At 37.3% G+C, this 20,191-nt stretch overlaps 1 protein-coding gene across 1 annotated transcript in view; it reads left to right on the forward strand.

Moving 5' to 3' along the window:
• The window catches only part of LOC101622711 (EGF-like and EMI domain-containing protein 1), a 182,209-nt gene that overhangs the window by 75,114 nt on the left and 86,904 nt on the right, over positions 1-20,191 (forward strand). The gene's annotated exons all lie outside the window — the stretch shown is intronic.

The raw sequence follows: 20,191 nt of genomic DNA on the forward strand, positions 1-20,191 counted from the left end.
AGTTAAAATTTCACAGATTAAATCTGAGATTACTATATATTTATTGCACATAATACTGTCTTAGATGTCAGTTTTATATAGGTAGGTTATTATTTTAAAATATCTTTATTACATGTTTTTTGTTTCATACATTTTCTAAAGTGAATATGTGCTTGTATGCCCAGAAAAAAAAAAAAATCCTGAGTTTTAAGAACTGTGTTGTCTGTATGATTTTATAAATGCTGTTGTTCATTTTAGCTGAAGTGGTTCACATAAAAGTTTTTTTTCTGTCAATGATAATCTTCAGATAGCATCAGCCCATACTCTAACTTCATCCCCAAGTCCCCTTTTATTTTTTTGAAGATTATTTATGCATACATAACTGGGGTACAAGAGAGAGGTGCAGGGGAGGTGAAAGGATTCACTAGAGACAGAGCGGGGAGCAGAACAGGCAAATTGATGAAGTACACTGCTGAGGGGAGCAGCGGGCAGATCAAGAGAGATCTGCCACGCCATGTGGATCACCTCCTGTGGATCACCTCCTGTGGATCACCTCCAGACTGGAAATTGAACTCATGCTGAGGCGACTGCAGCTTGCTTGCTGTGCTGTACTTTAACCCACTGCCACGAGGGAAGGCCCCCAAGTCCCTTTTAAAAATATAATATTAAGAGAGTGAACCTTGTACAGCACAAGTTAAATGCTTCTGTATTTTTTATAGGGAAGGCCAAGGGAAACGGGTAAATATCATCTAGTCAGAGTGTTAGGGGGAAAGGATATCCTGAAGGAACTCTGCAGAGTTTAGCGGACTCCACCCCCTACTCCAGCAAACTACAACTCCCAGGAATACCACAGAGAACTGTGAGGACCCAAGGGTGAAGTTAAGCAAGCATTCTGGGACTTTTAGGGATATATAAGGGAGCCATGTTAGACTCTCTCTCTCTCTCTCTCACTCTCTCTCTCTTTTTCCTTCTCTCTCTCTCTCTTTCTGTACTGCGTGGCTGGTGGCTGGTCACTTGGCTTTTGATGAACATTCAGTGTGTTTTTGGAGTTCCAGGTCAGTGAACTGGTAGGATATTCTAGTTAACTTATCTCTTTCCCTTTCCCTGGGCTGTACCTATTTCTCTCCCCTTTGTAAATAAACCTGTTATTGACCCTTTTATGTGTGCCTGCAGTACAATTAAATTCTAAGAACGTGGATGAGGACCCACAGACAGATGACACAGTTCACATAGGATTCCCTATAACAATAGGTCTGATATTGCTAGGAGAAACTGGGGATTCTGTGACCAAAATAAGGAATTTGCCCAAGTCAAGAGAAGCTAAAGAGAAGTCTTATTGTTGTGCCCAGTGAAACCAGTGCCATGGTGATTGTATGTATAGCAGTTACATGGTGTGTGACAACAGTGCTTGTACACTATTGATCCAGATAACTTCTTCTATTGGCAGGATTACTTGTCTGAGCAACAGGAATGCCTTTCTCATTCCCATTCCCATCCTGTAAAATCTTCAGCTGGTAGATTCTTTAAACTGCAACTATAACTTCTGTCTTTATAAAATATTTAGGAGCAGTAGGATTATTAACACATGCAAATGCAGTATTTATGAGTAAAATTTAGACTGTTTTTGTGTGTCATAATGTTTGAATGAGTGTCTGATACAAAAATATTTTGCAAAGTAGTGATTGATATAAATCTAATATCTGGTGATTGTGACAAGGCAAAATATAGTCTATAACAAACTAAACTATATTTATAGTTAAAATTAATTTTATAAGCTCTGACAATTTTAAGTTATTCCTTACAAAAATCACTATACCCTTTCTATATTCATCACCACATTTGTAATTTCCAATTTTTGTTTTAATAAATCAGGACAAAAGTAGAGTTGGAAAATGATAGTCTAATTTAAGTTTTCTATTTTTATTTCTTAAAAGCTGTTTCTAGTACTATGACAACAGCTTATTTATATAAGCTGTTTCCATATGCTGATGATCTCTTTATGCAGAATTTCTACAGTGTATAAAGTAAATTATATATATATATGTAACATATATATATGTACTATGTATATATAAATGTATCATCAATTTCTGTATTTCTCTTTCTACTATTGATCTATCAAGTCTATCTGAGAGAACAAATTAAGCAAACGAGAAATATGGATTAGCTCTTTCTAATTGTTTTGAAGAACAGAAAAGGTAGATTTATTGAAAGAGTAATAGCAGGCAAGACAGGGGAGATCACCTGTGCCTCATTTAAATCTTTTTCCTCATTTAAACCCTTTTCTGCCATTCCATACAAGTATTGCACCAGAAACCCTGCACTTGAACTTTGGTGACAGATTTATGCCTTTCTTACATGCATATACTGAAATTTTGATTTAAAAGAATGGTATTCAGTACCTCAGTTAACATAATTGCAGCAATCTTATTAAATGAGCTTATGAAGAATTTAAATACTTTGTATTAGAGGACTAAAGAATGTTAAAGACAAAAAATGTATAGTTGTTTTGAACAGGAAATTTACGCTAGAGAACTTCCTATTAGTCTCTATTTCAGGTTGTAGAATAGGAAGGGTCATAAGTTTATTTATAAATAAACTTATGGTTTATTTTTATATAAATAAATAAACTGTAAATAAACAATGGTTTATTTTTGCATCCATGTTGTTCCATCCATGTTGCTGCAAAAGGCATGTGTTTATTATTATGATGATGATTTTTGGTTGCTGAATAATATCCCACTGTGTATATGTACCACATCTTTTTAATCCTGTCATCTACTTTTAGGCATTTGGGCTGTTTCCATGTCTTTCCAATTGTAAAGCAGCAATAAACATGGGGGTGCAGATATCTTTTTGAATCAGTGTTTTTGTGTCTTTTGGGTAGATACCTAGGAGTGGGATTGCTGCATCATATGGAAGCTCCATTTGTAGCAGTTTGAAGAACCTCCAATCAGTTTTCCATAGTGGTTGTACTAGTTTGCATTCTCACCAACAGTGAAAGAGAGTTCCTTTTACTCCAAATCCTCGCCAACATTTGCTGGTGCTAGTTGCTTTAAGATGTGCCATTCTCACTGGAATGAGGTGGTATCTCATTGTGGTTTTAATTTGCATCTCCCTTATTACTAGTGATGCTGAACATATTTCATATGCTTGTTGGCCATCTGCATTTCCTTTTTGGAGAAGTGTCTTTGTAGCTCTTCTGCCCAATTTTTGATGGGACTGTTTATTTTTGTTGAGTTTCTTCAGTTCTCTGTATATTTTTGTGATCAATCCTTTATCACTAGTTTTCTGTGAGAAATTTTTTTCCTACTCAATGGATGTCAGTTTGTTTTTTGTAATGTCTCTTTTGCTGTACAGAAGCTTTTTATCTTGATGTAGTTTCATTTACTTATCCTTTCCTTCACTATCATTTCATTGGGTGCTGTGTCTTCAAAGATGTTGCTGAAGTGCATGTTTCGTAGTATTATGCCCATCTTTGCCTCCAGGTATCTTATGTTTCTGTTCTTATTTCGAGGCCTTTAATTCACTTTGAGTTGATCTTTGTGTATGGTTTGAGTAGTGATCTAGTTTCATTTTTTTTACATGTAGCTTCCCATTTTCCCCAGCACCATTTGCTGAACAAACTTTCTTTGTTCCATTGTATCTTCTTTGCTCCTTTGTCAAAGATTAGCTGCCCATAAACATGTGGGTTTATATCTGGTTTTCTATTTAAATCCACTGGTCTGTGTATCTGTTTTTGTTCAGTACCATGCAGTTTTAATTGTTATGGCTCTGTAGTATAGCTTGAAGTTTGTGATTGTGATGCCTCAATTCTCATACTTTTTTAGTCCTGAGAGTTTTGGCTATTTGAAGTCCTTTGTGGTTCCATATGAATCTCATCAGTATTTATTCTATTTTTTTGAAGAGTGTCATTGAGACTTTTATTGGGATAGTACTAAATATGTATATCACTTTTGTTAGGATGGTCATTTTGATGATATTAATTCTCCCCATCCATGAGCAAGGGATGGTTTTCCATTTTATGGTGTCTTACTGTATTTCTTTAACAGTGTTTTGTAATTTTCTTTGTAAAGGTCTTTTACCTCTTTTGTTAGTTGACTCCCAAGTATTTCATTTTTTTGGTTTTAATTGAAAAGAGTTTTTATTATTATTATTATTATTTCTGCTTCTTCTGATCGATTGTTTGTGTATAGGAAGGCCTATGACTTTTGTGTGTTGATTTTATATCCTGCTAGTTTGCTACTTGGTTGATTGTTTTGATTAGTTTCTCTATGGAGTTTTTAGGGTTTTCCATGTAACTTAACATATCATCTCCAAAATAAGGATCATTTTACATCTTCTTTCCCTATTTGGATTCCTTACATTTCTTTTTCCTGTCTTATTACTTTGGCTAGAAATTCCAATGTTATGTTGAAGAGAAGCGGCCATAGAGGACACCCTTGTCTTGTTCCTGATCTCAAAGGAAAGGCTTTCAGTTTTCCTCCATTGAGAATAATGTTGGCTGTCGTTTTGTCATATATGGCTTTTATCATGTTGAGGTTAGTTCCTTCTATTCTGAGGATTTCAAGGGCCTTAAATATAAATGGGTGTTGAACTTTGTCAGATGCCTTCTCTACATCTATTGCTAAGATTATGTGGTTTTTATTCTTCTGTTGGTTGAGGTGATGGATTACATTAATTGATTTTCTGGTGTTGAGTCATCCTTGTGCTTCTGGGATAAAGCCCATTTGTTTATGGTGTATTATTCTTGTAATGCATTGTTGGATTCTGTTGGCTAAAATTTTGCTGAGGACTTTTGCATCAGTGTTCATTAGGGAGATTTGTATAAAGTTTTCTTTTTGTGTGTTTTCTTTTCTTTTCTTTTTTAAGATTTATTTGTGCATACAGAACTGGGGTACAGGCCAGAGGCTCAGGGGTAGTGAGAGGACTCAACCAAGTACAGAGTGGGGATCAGAACAGGCAGATCAACGAAGTACACTGCTGAGGGGAGCAGTGGGCGGGTCGAGAGGTCTGCTGCACCATGTGGTCACCTCTAGGGCGGGCGGGACTTGAACTCACGCTGAAGTGGCTTTAGCTTCTCAGTGTTGTGCTTTAACCCACTGCACCACCAGGGAGAACCTTGTGTGTTTTCTTTGTTAGGTTTTGATATTAGTGTGATGTTGGCTTCGTAGAAAATATGTGGTAGTTTTCCTTCTTTTTCATTTTTTTGGATGAGTCTGTATAGAATAGACACTAATTTTTTTCTGAACATTCAGTAAAATTCATTTGTAAATCCATCTGGTCCTGGGCTTTTATTTTGGGGGAGGATTTTAATTACTTCTTCAATTTCCTTGTTCGTAATTGGCCTGTTTACTTGTTCTATTTCTTCTTTATCTAACTTTGGGTGGTTGTAGAGTTGTAGGAATTTGTTCTTTTCTGCTAAATTGTCAAAGTTCTTTGTTTATAGCTATCCATAGTATTCTCTGAATATTCTTTTGGTTTCTGCTGTATCTGTTGTGATTTTTCCTTTTTCTTTTATGATCCTGTTTATTTGTGCTTCTCTCTCTCTCTGTCTCTCTGTCTCTCTGTCTCTCTGTCTCTCTTTCTTTCTCTCTCTTTTTGTGAGCCTGGCTAGTGGCTTATCTGTCTTGTTTATTTTTTCAAGGAACCAAGTTTTTGTTTAATTGATTTTTTTTTTTGGTTTGTTTTCCTAACTTCCATTTCATTTATTTCTGTTTAGACTTTTATTATTTCTGTCTTCTACTGGCTTTTGGGCTATTTTACCAGTTCTTTAAGGTGAGAGATTTTGTTGTTTCTTTGTGTGAACCTGTATTGCTATATATTTTCCTCTTATAACTGATTTCCATTTGTCCCATAAATTTTGGAGACTTGTGTCATCATTGTCATTCTTCTCAAGGTATTTTTTTTAATTTCTTCTTTGATCTCCTCATTGATTCAGTGGTCTTCCAACATGTGGGTTTCAGTCTCCACATGGTAGGTGTGATTCTTGCCTTCTTTGTATGGTTTATTTCTGGTTTGATTCCTTCATAATCAGAGAAAATAGTTGGTATGATTTGGTCTTAGTGTATCTATTGATATTTATCTTGTGACCTAGTATGTGGTCAATCCTAGCGAATGATCCATGTGGATTTGAGAAAATTGTGTACTCAGATTTTCTGGGGGTGCAGTATTCGATAGATGTCTGCTAGACCCATGTTGTCCAGGTCCTTGTTCGGAGCTTAGTGTCTTTGCTTATTTTTTGTCTTGTTGATCTGTCCATTGTTGAGAGTGGCGTGTTGAAGTCTCCCACTATGTATGTATTCTCTCTAATATACATTTTCATAGATGACAGCAGTTTCATGATATATTTTGGTACTCCTTCATTTGTGAATAAATGTTGATGTTTGTTATGTCTTCTTGTTGTATTGTCCCCTTAATCACAATATGTGGCCTTTTGTGTCTCTTTTAACCTTTTTTAGTTTGAAGTCTATTCTGTCTGATATAGGTATAGCTATTCCTGCCTTCTTTTTTGGTACATATGCTTGCAGGACTGTTCTCCATCCTTTTGTTTTCAATCTGTTTTTATCTTTTGTAGTTAGATGTGTTTTCTATAGAGAGCAGAACGTTGGGTTCTGTTTTGTTGTTGTTGATTTTAATCCATCCCACAGCTCTGTGTCTTTTTATTGATGAGTTTAAGCCATTTACTTTTAGAGATAATATCACTATACTAAATCTTGTTTGCCATTTTTTGTTACTTTTGTGTTTTTATTCCTTGTTTTGAACTGTTCTTGTTCATTCTTCTGTTGGATTTGGTTTGAGGACTTTTTCGTAGTTATCTTTGAAGTGGGGGTTTAGTCCTGAAAAAATTGCAGATTTTCTGTTTGTCTAAGTATGTCCTTATACTTTTTTTTCATAGAGGACTTAGAGTTTCATAGGACAGATTATTCTTGGTTGGCATTTGATGCTTTGGAGTTTGTTGAATATGTCCCTCTATTCTCTACTTGCCCATAGTGTTTCTTCAGGGAAGTCTGATATCAGCCTGATTTGTTTCCCTTTATAGGTTATTTGTTTCTTCCCTCTTGTCATTCTCATTATCTTTTCCTTGTCTTGTATTGTTGGTAGTTTTACTATGAAGTGTCTTGCTGTTTTTTTTTTTTTTCCTATTGTCATGATATTTTGGTGTTCTTCTGCTTCTTGGGTATTTACTTTCATCCCCTTCATATTAGGGAAGTTTTCTTCCATTATTTCTGTGAATATTTTCTTCATTCCTTGGTCTTTCTCTTCACTTTCTGGGATACCTATAACTCTGATATTCCCTTTCCTAATGATGTTAGATAGTTCATAAAGAGTTTCTTCATTCCTTTTTCTTTTTACTTCTCTTTCTTTTTCTGTTTTAATTTTCTTTATTTCTTTGTCTTTGAGGGTGGTGATTCGTTCTTCCATTTCATCTATTCTGTTTTCACTACTTTTCCCCAGCATTCTTTAGTTCCTCTAGTGGGTTTTTCATTTCCTGTATTTATTCTGTTTAATTTTTAAAGGGCTCATTTTCTTCAGATTGTCAATTTTTTGCCTCATATCATTTTTTCTTTTTCATTTCTTTCATTCATTTCTTTCATTTCCTTGTTTGCATTCATCAATTCCTTAGTAGTTTGCCTCATATCATTTTTTTTTCTTCTCATCTTTTTCTTCATTTATCATGATGATTTTGTATTCTCTATCTTGTAGGCTGAGCAGTGTCCATTTCTTTGGTGATTTCTGGTAACTGATCTTATTGTGATGAATTTTTCCTCTGTGGACTTGCTTGGGCATTTGTTTGTCTTCTTTTCCCTGTATTGTCAAATACTTTCTATTTGTTGAGACACAATGCTGCTATTATTGGTCAACATTCTTTTTGGATGTTCTTTATGGATGCCCAAGGTGCTTCCAGACACTTCAGTTGTGGAGGATGCTCTGAGCTGTGCTTTATTTCAATATCTACTGTTTTTCAGTTCCCACAGTCTAGAACTGTGTCTGTTGTGCCAGTAGCAGTCAGGGGTCACTTGTGGTGTTCAGCTTCTTCTGGTAACACATTGAATCCTAGTTTCTGGAAGGTGCCTGCAAGAAGTGCCTAGATGGGCTGATTTTCTCTGTTGAATTTCTTACTTCTTCTAGGCATGTCTCGGCAAAATAATGGAGTTAAGAGGAAGTAGGGAGTGAGATTGGAGGTTAGTGGAGAGGGGAGAATGACATGGAGATGTAATGTGGAGGAAGTTGATAGAAGATGGTGTAGGTTAAATGAGGGAAAACAGGGAGGATGGGGAGAATACAGGGAGGTGTTAGATGTAGAAGAGGCAGAACAAGTTAGAGAAGGGAGAGAGAGGAGTCAGAAAACCAAGGTAAGAATGAAGGAAGGGCACAGAAATCTACCTTTTGAGTAGTACAGGAACAGAACAAACATATAAACGCATAACAAATGACAAATACCCCATGGGTAAGGGAAATTTGCCTCTCAATGTATGGTGGCTTCCAGATATCCAGTCCTTGAGGTTTTAAGCTTGTCTCCTGGATAGTACCTTATGACTGGGTAAAGTAGTTTTCCCAGAGTCTGAAGTTTTGTTTGGCTTTCTTTTTTTGTCCCCTGATATAGTTAGGGTAGCAAGGAAGTTCTTGAGGTTTCTTTCAACCCAGAGTCTCCTGCAATCTAGGTGTCTCCAGCACAGTGGCTGGCCCTGACAGTTTCCTCCTGATAATTCTGGTAGCCACCTATATCAGGTATGTGTGGCTTGTGATTTTTTTTGACCACTTGGTGGCTCCAGAGACTTCTCCCAGTTAGTTTTCAGAATTGGCTTCTTTCAATAGGTCTCTGGGAGAGGAGGGGTGCCAGAGGGAAAGTTCCCTAGCTAGTCTTTCTGCCACCGCACCCACGGTTGTAGCAACACTGCAGCTCCCACTTGCCCACCTGTTGATCTTTGCAGACTTCTGATGTCTCTGGTTCCCTCTATGCTTAGATGTGCCTGTGGGGTGGTGGGGCAGGGGGTGGGACACATTAGAAGTGTTGTAGGTCTCCCTACAGCTGGGCCTGTTGTTGAGCCAGTCACTGGTTTTGTTTACTTTCTGATAACTGTGTGTCTTAGAGGGCAGTGCCTTAATGGCTCAAGCTTTCAGGCCTCTGTTGGGCAGGAGATGCAGGGAGCTCCAGAAGTGCTGCAAGCCTTCGAGCTGAGCAGACTGCCAGCCCTCCCTCTGCCCCTCTAGGGCTCTTTGTGCCCACTGAGATCAGTTTTTCCCAGAGCAGTCTTTCCACTCCTCTTGGGGTCCACTCACAGAATTGATTTTTCTCTCTTTACCTCCAGGGCTTTACCTCAAGTTTTTTGGGTAGATGTGGTAAGCAGATAGACCAGTAGCAAACCTCCTATCTGATGCCCTTTCTCAGGCCTCTCTATGCTTGCATGTGCCCATGGTGGGTCAGCAGAGTATGCTTGGATGTGTAATTCTATCTAAACTTTTATTTCCCCCCCTTTACCTCCAGGGCTTTGTGAGACTTGCTGGGCCGTACCTTAATGGCGCTCAAGTCTCCAGGCCTCAGCTGTAGGGACAGGGGGTTCAGGGAGCACTAGAAGGGCTGCAAGCCTCTCAGTTGCCCCAGTCGCCAGTTCTCCTTCCCCACCTTCAAGGCTCTATGTGCCAACACTGAGCAATCTTTACCCACTGCTTGGGTTCCACTCAGTGAGCGGAGTTGTCTCTCTTTACTTCCAGACTTTAGAGGGGCCTAAGTGCAGCAAGCCTCCCAATGAGGTACTTCATAGCATCTGGGTGCCTGGGCACTCCTGGATCAGAGCTCCTCTAAGCCATTCCTATGCTTACGAATTTCTCTTTACTTGGGAAAAACAACTTAAGAAACAGAAAATACATTTTACCAATCATCAGAAAGATAGAAATGTTCAAGTTCTTGTTAGCCCATGTAGCTAGGGACAGTGACATAGTGAACTCATAAGTTGGCATGTGACCCTCAACTGATCTTTTAACTTGTACCTATCCAAGCTTCTTCATGAGTACAATTTACATCTTTAAAGTGTTGTCATGTTATGGAGTTTACATAATTAGAAAGAACAAATTATCTGCTGATACATACACACACACACACACATATATATATATATATATATATATAAATATATGTATGTATGCATTTAAGATTTATTTATTTATGCATACAGAACTGGGGTACAGGCCAGATTTTCAAGACTGGTGAGAGGATTCACCAGAGAGAGAGTGAGGAGCAGGACAGGCAGATTAACAAAACACACTGCTGAGGGGAGCAGCAGGCAGGTAAGGAGAGGTCTGCTGCACCATGTAGATCACTGCTGCGGCTAGGGATTGAAATGCACTGAAGCAGCTGTGGCTAGCTTGCAGTGCTGCATTTTAGCCCACTGCACTACAAGGGAGGGCCCTAATCTATTTTTTTTTAAGTGCCATTGGATTATGAAAAATAATTATCTAATAGATCTCTAATTTTATTGTAAAACTACTTATAGAACTTTGATTGTAGGGCCTCCCTGGTGGTTCAAAGTGTTAAAGTACTGCAATATGAAGCTATTGGTAGTCACTACAGCATGAGTTTGATCCCCAGCCAGGGAGTGACCCACACGGTTCAATGTGCTTTGCCTTCTGCTCCTCTCAGCAGTGTATTTCAATAGATCTGTGCCTGTTCTGCTCCCCACTTTGTCTCTAGTGAATCCTCCCAACCTCTCACATCTCTATCCTGCAACCTAGCCCTTGTATGAATAAGTAAATAAATTTTTGAAGAAAAAAAACTCTGATTTTAGAAAGCCCAAGAATAAAAATACTGTGAGAATTGTGTCTCCCATTTAATTAAAATAAATGAGTAACTTAAATGCTTTTATTAGAATAATTTATTCTTTGTATGTATGAAAATACTATTTTTCTATATCACAGAAAAATATCTAGGAAGAAACTGAGGAAGAATCTATTCTAATCCCTGTCTGAAATATAAGAATTCTGAGCACTAATGGGATCAAGAACTTTCCCTTTGAAAAAAAGAAAGGTACTTTTTAGGAAAACCTAACTAATTTCTCACCTGAACCAATGATTTAAAATAATTTCTGATATGTATAAAAATATAGACTAAGAAAAAATATGTAGTAGTCTAAAATCAAAGTCTTAACATCTGTATTAGTAAACAGAAATGAAGAAGTTTAAACAGTGAATTTTCATAATAGCCATTGTTGAAAATAATCTACCTAACATTTTCAGCCTGAAAGTGCAAATTTATTTATCTTCTAATCTCTCTGACATGTTCCTACAAACTTGGCTACTTTACTCTTCACCAGTTTATCTCTCATCCCAAGGCTGCGTCAATCAGAACTCTACACACCATATTCTATTGAATGTCAGTTGGCCTGTTAAATTTCTCTGCTTACCAGAGCCAAAGACATTTTTTTTCTTTTTCCTGAAGTACATATAATTCTGTATTGCTTAATGACACATTTTAATGTAGGTTTTTATATGTGCATTTGGACACCAGACCATGTGAAAGACACTGATGACCTACTAATTACCTGTTTCAAATTGATTCTTTTCCATACCTTTCTTCATGGTTTCTGGTCCTGCTAACTACTCTTTTTTTTTTTGGTCCAAATTTTCCTCTTGACTCCCTGACAGGACAGTTCACACCATCAAGTGTTGTCTGTCTCTAGTTACATTCTGATTACCAGATTTCTGAACTGTAAACCTTTCCTCTCCTTCCTGTGGACTAAATTGTGTCCAACCAAATTCACATCTGTTGCCTGGAATTCCATGTGCTATTGGAAGAAGGAAACTTTGGGAGATTGAGATGTTTAGATAAACACAGAACCCTCATGATGGGATTAGTATCCAAATAATGAAAGACACCAGCTATATGGCACTTTCTCTCTGCTATCAAGGAGGAAGCTTCTAAAAGTGGGTCATCTGAAACCAGGAGGAAAAATCTTCTCACAAGAAACCAAACCTTACTCTAGAAACATCATCCTGGACTTTCCAGTTTCCAGAACTATGAGAAAACAAATTTAATTAAGCCACTCACCCTGTAGTTTTCTGTTATGACATCCTGAGCATACTGAGTGTACTTTATTTACTTTTCCTGCAATCTACCTTCATGTTCTTCTCTCATTATTATTATTATTATTATTATTCAATACCTGCAAAACACCTGGTGGGTATTAATTAAATGTTAGCTATTACTATAACACAATACAAAATATATAAAAATTGTACACAGATGAATTTGTTTGTTAAGGAAATATTCAAAGTTGTTGCAGTATTTTGTGTTTTTAGACCTTTACCAATATTCTGTATTACAATATATGTTATCCTTTGATAGCTTATAATTGTTCTTTTTCTCATTGTTAATAATGTTAGTAGATATTACTAAATATAAATAATGATAATGCAGACAAAACCCCTTGTTTTACCATTTGATATTTTATAACAGTCAGGATAGATTAAAAAAATGTATGTTATCCAAATTTTCAGTATTTATCTTGGTAATTTACATTTTAAGTAACTTGTAGAGTTTTACCTATAATTTAATATAGCTTGCAATATCTTCCTTGGATTTCCATTTTTTTTAAGATTTATTTATTTATGCATACAGAACTGGGGTACAGGCCAGAGATGCACGGGCAGTGAGAGGATTCACCAGAGACAGAGTGGGGAGCAGAACAGGCAGATGGATGAAGGACATGGCTGAGGGGAGCAGCGGGCGAGTCAGGAGAGGTCTGCCACACCATGTGGTCACCTCCGGGGTAGAAGGGGATCAAACTCATGCAGAAGTAGCTTTAGTTTCTTAGTGCTGTGCTTTAACCTGCTGCGCCACCAGGGAGGGCCCGGATTTCCATTTTAATAATAGCCTTGTGAAACATGCTCAGCTCAAATCTCCATTCATAATCATGTCCTTCCCCTGAAGTATTTACTGAAATTGGCCTTCCCAAAAGGGTGGAATAATTAAATGATAGAAAGTTTTAATGTTCCTTGTGGTCTTACCTCTTTTATCACACAAATTTATTAACATCTGTACTCACATAAACACATACAGTCACTGATGTCTACATGGAAGGACCTCAGATAAACCACATTTAATTATTATTCTTTAATATGAAATTTCATTTCCAGATACTGGGAACTGTCCAGCTCTGTTCCCACTCCCTCTCCCCTCCAATGGTCCCTTTTTGTATTCAGTAAAAGAGGGCAGACAAAAAGAAGAAGGGTTATAAGCAAACTATAAAAGAAAGATTTTTCTGTGTGATTGCATGACACAGCAGAGTGAGAGTTCATATATTAATTCCAAGTAAGCAGGTACCAAGGAGTGGGTAGACGCATGCATCTTAAAACTTGATTAATTAAGATATTCTTAGTTAGACTTTGAACTTGAATAAATTTCCTTGTGTCAGATTTTTATGAGCTTCACATTTTAAGGTAATGCTAAGCTTGGGGGGAAAAATTGAGAAAGCTATTATATGTGGTGGTCTTTACACAATGAATTCTTTTGTTTTTGATCTCAGTGTTCTGTTCAGTGATGTCTAAGTTTCATTTGATAAAAGGAATGCAATAGTCTTTCCAGGGAATAAAAGAAATTGCCCTCAAATTGGAGATGAAAGAAGTTAAAGACTTCCATTGTTACTACATTTCAATTAGTTTCATTATTTATGAAGACAATTAGAAACAGAATTCATTTTAGGTGACAGCTGATGTCTTGAAAGGAGCATATCAGGTTAAAAAAATTTGTTTAGTTTTGTCAGGTTGATGGCATCTCTCAGTCATTATCAATTTCATCACCCATTTATTAGTCACTTTTGTGAGATAGATGGAAATTTAATTCCCAAGAGTTTAATTTCCCCTCTGCTTTCCCTTTCTCATCTCTAATTCTTGGACTTGCAAAAGTAATTTGAACCTCACCAGCTTTTATACGTGATGTTGATTCAAACACGTTTCCAACAGTTTGGATTTTAGGGATGCATTTAGAATTTTCCCCTTTTTCTACAACATTCTACAGTTGGGAGACTTGGAAAGGCACAACTAAGACTGACAATGTTAGTGTCAGGCTGAAGACTGAATCTTACTTTTTTCTTTAAGTTTTTTTTTTTTATGCATACAAGAACTGGGGTACAGATCAGAGGTGTGGGATGGGGGGGGTAAGAAAATTTACCCAAGACAGAGTAGGGAGCAGAACAGACAGATGTACTGAAATACACTGCCAAGGGGAGCAGCTGGAGGGTCAGCAGAGGTCTGCCATTCCTTGTGGTTCAGCTCCCTGGCCAGGGTTCAAACTCATGCTGCAGTGGCTGCAGATCCTTCATAGTGCTGTGCTCTAACCCCTTGTGCCACCAGGGAGGGGCCACACATTTTTCATCTTGACCTTGATAGGCTCTCTCATCTTCAGAGTTTCTACCATCTCAATCTCTGTCTCTCTGCCCATGTCTCTATCCCTAATGAAACCAGGACAACATTTCACAAAAATCAATAGTATACATTATACAAAGGCACACACCACATGATAAAGAATGTGTTTAACCCACTAGCATGGATGTCCCCCAAGGAATAGAGGAAATGAAGAGTGGACTCTGTGACTAAAAATGAGCAGATAAAACAGTATAAGTCCTTCCAAGGACTAAGGAATGATAATAACTTTTCTTGAACTGAGCAGTATGATGAAATCTAACTTCTGTGTCTGAGGTTGAAATAAAATAAAACAAGGGGATGAAAGGTTAGTTTTTGTACTTGTCAGTTGCTTTTTTCTTTTTTCTCCTTATTGAACTATTTTGTGTATCTTCCTGTGGAATAATCTATAGGATATGTTTCTACTTTTGTAAAATATTTTCAAATATAAGATATTAGTAATATTGTATCAAACAATAAAACTTAATATTAAACACTAAAACTTTTGTTTTTTAAATAAGTTCATAGTGCATTACATAAGACCCACTCTATGGATGAACTTCAATATTAATAGATTAGAATAGTACCTGACATGTCGTGGATTTTCTATGAGTGGTAACTTGAATCAATTAATCATTATAGATTGACTCTTATAGCTCTTTGAACATCTAGTCAAATCACAGAGATACTTAAAAATGGGAGATCTACATGTGTGCAACTATTAATGCAAGAATTTTTATCTAAATTGGTAATTTATAAAAATATAGCATGGGATTAAGATCGTGAGAAAAACAGTAATCTGTAACAGCATGCCTTGTTAAAAATTTGCCCATTTCCATATAACAAATTAAATTTATGACATAGCTATGCCATTCACAAGTTGTATGTCTTTGAGCTAGTCATGTAACTATTCAATAATTCAGTTTCTCTCTATATATATGGAAGAAAGAAAAAGTTACAGTGCAGAAGAATTCTTAGCCCATTGTTCAACATAGACCAAGTACTTGATAAATATTAGATAATCTCATTAGTGGTATTCCATGCCATCAGTTGCCTTAGTTATAGGACTAAATAAAATTATTGAGGATCAGACAGATGACTTCCAGTAAATATACATGCTGCTACATTTTTAAAAAAACACAATCACTGATTCTTTCAACAATTCCATTTTACTTTTTCCCCCTGCATTTTTAATGGTTTTGGAGTTTTACAGCAATATTCACAAATATATTTTTACTATATGGTAAAATATTCCCATTTTCATTTATCACTAGGTTGAAGATTTATATCCTCCTGTTTCCAAAAGCACTGAAGGCAGCAAGCTGCAGGCTGCTTATGCATTTTCACAGGGTACAAAGTGCAAAAAGACATTAAACATAAAATAGTACTGCCTGCATCTAAAAGAAGCAGAAGGATTAAGTGCTTGGAAATACCAGATATGAGCATAAAACTTAAATCCAAATCTAGTATCCTTGCATAGTTTTCTAACTGCTGACAAGAAGAGGCATATGGATTGAGTTTTACATTTTCTAACAGCAGACACACACACACACACACACACACACACATATTTTGCAATTCAATGATTTCATACGATATTACTGAAGATATATCCCTTATTTTGCAGAGAAAGCAAATTTTATCAGTTAAGGGGGCTCCCAACTTTTACTCTCATCTAGAAGCTTTGATATTAATTCTCAGTTTTGTGTGTTTTGCTACTCACTCCGAGGAAAAATGTTCCTTTGTTGTTTCAGGATAATTTGACTGTACTTTCCTTCTGGAACCTTGCTCCTAAAATGAAACTACAGAATTTTTTGCTTTCTCCTCAAACATAAGCTTCTTTCTATTTAAAACCAAACTCCTTCCTTCAACTAGTTTTGCCAAGGTTATCTATAATATTGATAGGTTCCAGAGGCATTTTTCAGTCGCTTTGCTCAGTGTTGTGAAATGAGTAACCTCCCCTTCCATTTTGATATTCACTCCCCCTTGAGTTGTCTGACTTTTTCTTGTTTCTTTTCACTCTCTAGGATGTCTGTGTGATTTCTCTCATACAGTCATTTCGCTCTACCACTCCTAAAACCTTGATGTAAGCCTTCAGAACCCTGGCTTACCCCTTTCTCCATCTTTCCTCTGTTTCTTAATCATATACCAAGATTTACCTGAGCCCTACAATTACCTAGACATGAATAATGTCAAAATGAATATTATTAAACCAGACCACTATCTTATTCTTTTGACCCATAGATCCAGCTACTGTCTGAACTCCTTGTTGAAGATGCCCCCCACAGCTTTAGATACTCAGTGGAATTAAAGCTAAATATATCTGCCTTCCCACACACCCAATTTTTCCCTACTCTGTGAGTCTCCCATCACAGTAAGTGTCCATTCTACTACAACTGGAGACACTCATGAGGCCTCCTTTTTTTGATGCCACACTGCAACGCACTCTCTGCCAGCAGAAAGATGCCACAATATACCTTCCTCTGGATCCTTTATTCTTCTCCCTCTGGATCCTTTATTCTTCTCCTCGCTAGTGCTCCCTCTTCCTCTGCTTGCTCTCACTCCTCTCTCTCCCAGGGGAAGCGCATTGCTTAAATAGCATTCATTGGCCAGTTAGAGCACTGCTCACGTGTACATTGGCCAATTAGAGCACTGCTCACGTGTACAACAACCATATTTGGGCAGGAACACACAACGAGCATACATTGATCACGTAAAAACATATCCAATAAGATTTAATTTCCTTATACAGGCGGGTGTTGACGTATTTTGTTTTTCACCAGCTCAACAGCACTGGCTAAAGACCAGGCGCCATCTTGGCTGCTGAACCATGGGGCTAGGGTCCCGGACACCCCGACACCATACATCTAGATTCCCAGTAAGATCAGTGGGCTCTCCTTTCACAAATCCCTGAAGAACTGTCTGTTTTATTCAGACCCTCACAAATTCTTACAAAAATCTTTATTACAAATGCTTTTAATTGGTTATCATTTTCCATACTCTCCTCCTTTAATCAATTATCTAAAGTATTTCCAGAAATATCTTTTAAATATACAATTTAAAATATCATTTTACACTGCTAAAATACTTTGTACCTACATAGTTTTTAGAATTAGCACCAGGGCCCTCCCTGGTGGCACACGGGTTGAGGTGCAGCACTGCAAAGAAGGCCATGGCTGCTTCAGTGGAGGTCAATCCCTGGCCAGGGGGGGTGACAATGTGGCATGGCTGACTCTTCTGACCTGCCTACTGCTCCCCTCAGCAGTGTATTTCAGTAGATCTGCCTGTTCTGCTCCCCAGTCTGTCTATGGTGAATCCTCTCACTGCCCATGCACCTTTTGTCTGCACCCCAGTTCTGTATACATAAATAAATAAACCTTAAAAAAAAACAAGAATTAGCACCAAAATTTTGTTACATCTTGCAAAATGCTGTAATGGTTATTAATCTCACACCTGATAATGCTTTTACTTCATAGCTTGTACTCCTGACTGGAGACACACTGAATATTTTATAGTTGCTTAACCCTTGATTTAAACACAAGTTAACACTTCCACTTCCAGTCTCATATCACCAACTTCTCTTTGCCTAACTCCTTCTTGAGTTTCAAGATTCAGAATCACTTCTAAATACATCTCTCAGAAAACATCCCCAATCTATTCTCACACCAATAAACAAGATGTAGTTGTGTGTGTGTGTGTGTGTGTGTGTGTGTGTGTGTGTTTTAAGGTTTAAAGATTCTTTTGATGGTGACATATACTATAAGGAAACAGATAGATGAGTGGCAGAACTTATGTAACCATTTCTTAAGCAAGAAGGAAGCAGCTAGTGAGGGCATGGTGACAGCAAACTGGAACTGTAGGATGCAGCTTACATGTGGCTAGTTGGTGGGGTCAGGCTAAATTCATCATATTCCTTGGGATTGGGTATTTTGAATAATTCTGCAAGTCCAAGGAAGCAGGGGGATTCTCTGAGTATTAGGTAACCGGTAGCTCTGCCAGCTGGGTATGTATGTATAGTAAATCAGTAATGTGGTGAAAGCTTAACAAACTGTGAAGAGAATTGAGTTTTGAGCCATGATGTCAAAATTGGGTCAAGACAGCACTTGAGAAATTATAATCTACCATTACATAAAGCTAAGTGCACGTCTCTAAAGCAGAATTTCTCACAATGGATTACAAAGGTTTATCTTCTACTCGACTCTCCACCACCAGATTTTAATCTCTTTTGCATCCTCAGCTCCTAATAATAAGTGAAAAAAATTGTTTCATTTTATTATTCTATGTTCTTGTTTAGAAGTAGGGGCAGTTTGCCACTCTTCAGATCCATTTCTCTCTGTTAGATGCAAATAACCTAATTACATGGCTATGCTTCTAGGAATACAAACACTAAGGTGAAGACCTAATTACTGGGACTCCACCTGCCCTTTGTTTCTAATTTAGATTTCTTTGCCCCACTTCATGAAATGGTTCTTGTTTGCTGCAGTGACTATTTTCATGTTCTCTGCCCTCCTTTTAAACCTTACTGTTAGTGTTTCTATTGTAGATATGTTTTAGAGGGTATACTGTCTCAAGTTATCTTGGAATTTAAGATGAACTATAAGCATAAAAAATTAAATTCAAGCTTAGTTAATTTAGTCTGGATTCATAACCTGACTTATTGCCCCACCCCTATAAAATCTATCTAAAATCTATCTATCTATCTATCTATCTATCTATCTATCTATCTATCTATCTATCTATATCTATCTATCTATATCTATATCTATGGATTACATTTCTAACTTTAGATGTAGCAAACCTATGAATCTGCCATTTGTGGATGATGTGGTGTGCATGCTAGTCTTCTGAAACCTCAGGTCTTCTTACCATTTTGATGCATAATGGAAACAGAGTAGGGCATAAGAAAGGACTGGCCTCTGCACAAGAGTGGAAACACTATCCAGAACTTTACAAAACATAGAGACTGATGCTAGTAGCCATTTCAGAAACAGGCCACAACTGTCCCATCTATGTATACTGTATACCTCTACCTCTGTTTACCCAACTAAATCTATATAACATAGCCATATGTATAAATTATGGTCATAAGTGACATTGAGGCAGAGTTGTGGTGTAAGACCAGAAAGTAATTTCCAGTCAGAATATAAGTACAAAGATTAAAACACAAAGCCTAAATAAAAGAAAGGCTCACAGTGCTCAGAGAGTAAACAAAGCCAGTGACCAACTCAACCACAGGCCCAGCTGCAGTAGACCTACAACACTTATAATGTATCCCACCCCCCAAGGGCACATCCAAGCATAGTGGGAACCCAGTACATAGGAAGGCTACAAAGAACAAAAGGCACCTTCCAGAGATAAAGACTCAGTGTGTTAATGGAAAAAACTTAATGCCACAAGAAAACCCTGTCTGTTACTGGCTGAGGCAACAGACACAATTCCACACAGTGTGGGCTGGGAAAATAGTACATGTAGAAACAAAGCACAACTCAAAATATCCTCCACAACTGAGCCTCAGCCATCCCAGAAAGAATATCCAAAACAAAAATGCCAGTCAATAATAGCAGCACTGTCACACTGTACTAGAAAATACATGACAGGGAAAAGAAGACAAACAAATACCCAAGCAAGTCCACAAGGGAGAAACTCACCACAAAAACAATCAGTGACCACAAAGCACCAAAGAAATAGAAGAACTGCTCAGTATACCAGATAGAGAATTCAGAATCATCATGATAGACAAGCAAAGAGAAGGTGAGAAGAAGAAAAAAAAAATGATATGAGGCAAGCCATCAAGGAGTTGAAGAATGCAAACATG

The sequence above is a fragment of the Condylura cristata genome, unplaced genomic scaffold (genome assembly GCF_000260355.1).
Source record: "Condylura cristata isolate star-nosed mole 26May11 unplaced genomic scaffold, ConCri1.0 scaffold00003, whole genome shotgun sequence".
Classification (NCBI taxonomy): domain Eukaryota; kingdom Metazoa; phylum Chordata; class Mammalia; order Eulipotyphla; family Talpidae; genus Condylura; species Condylura cristata.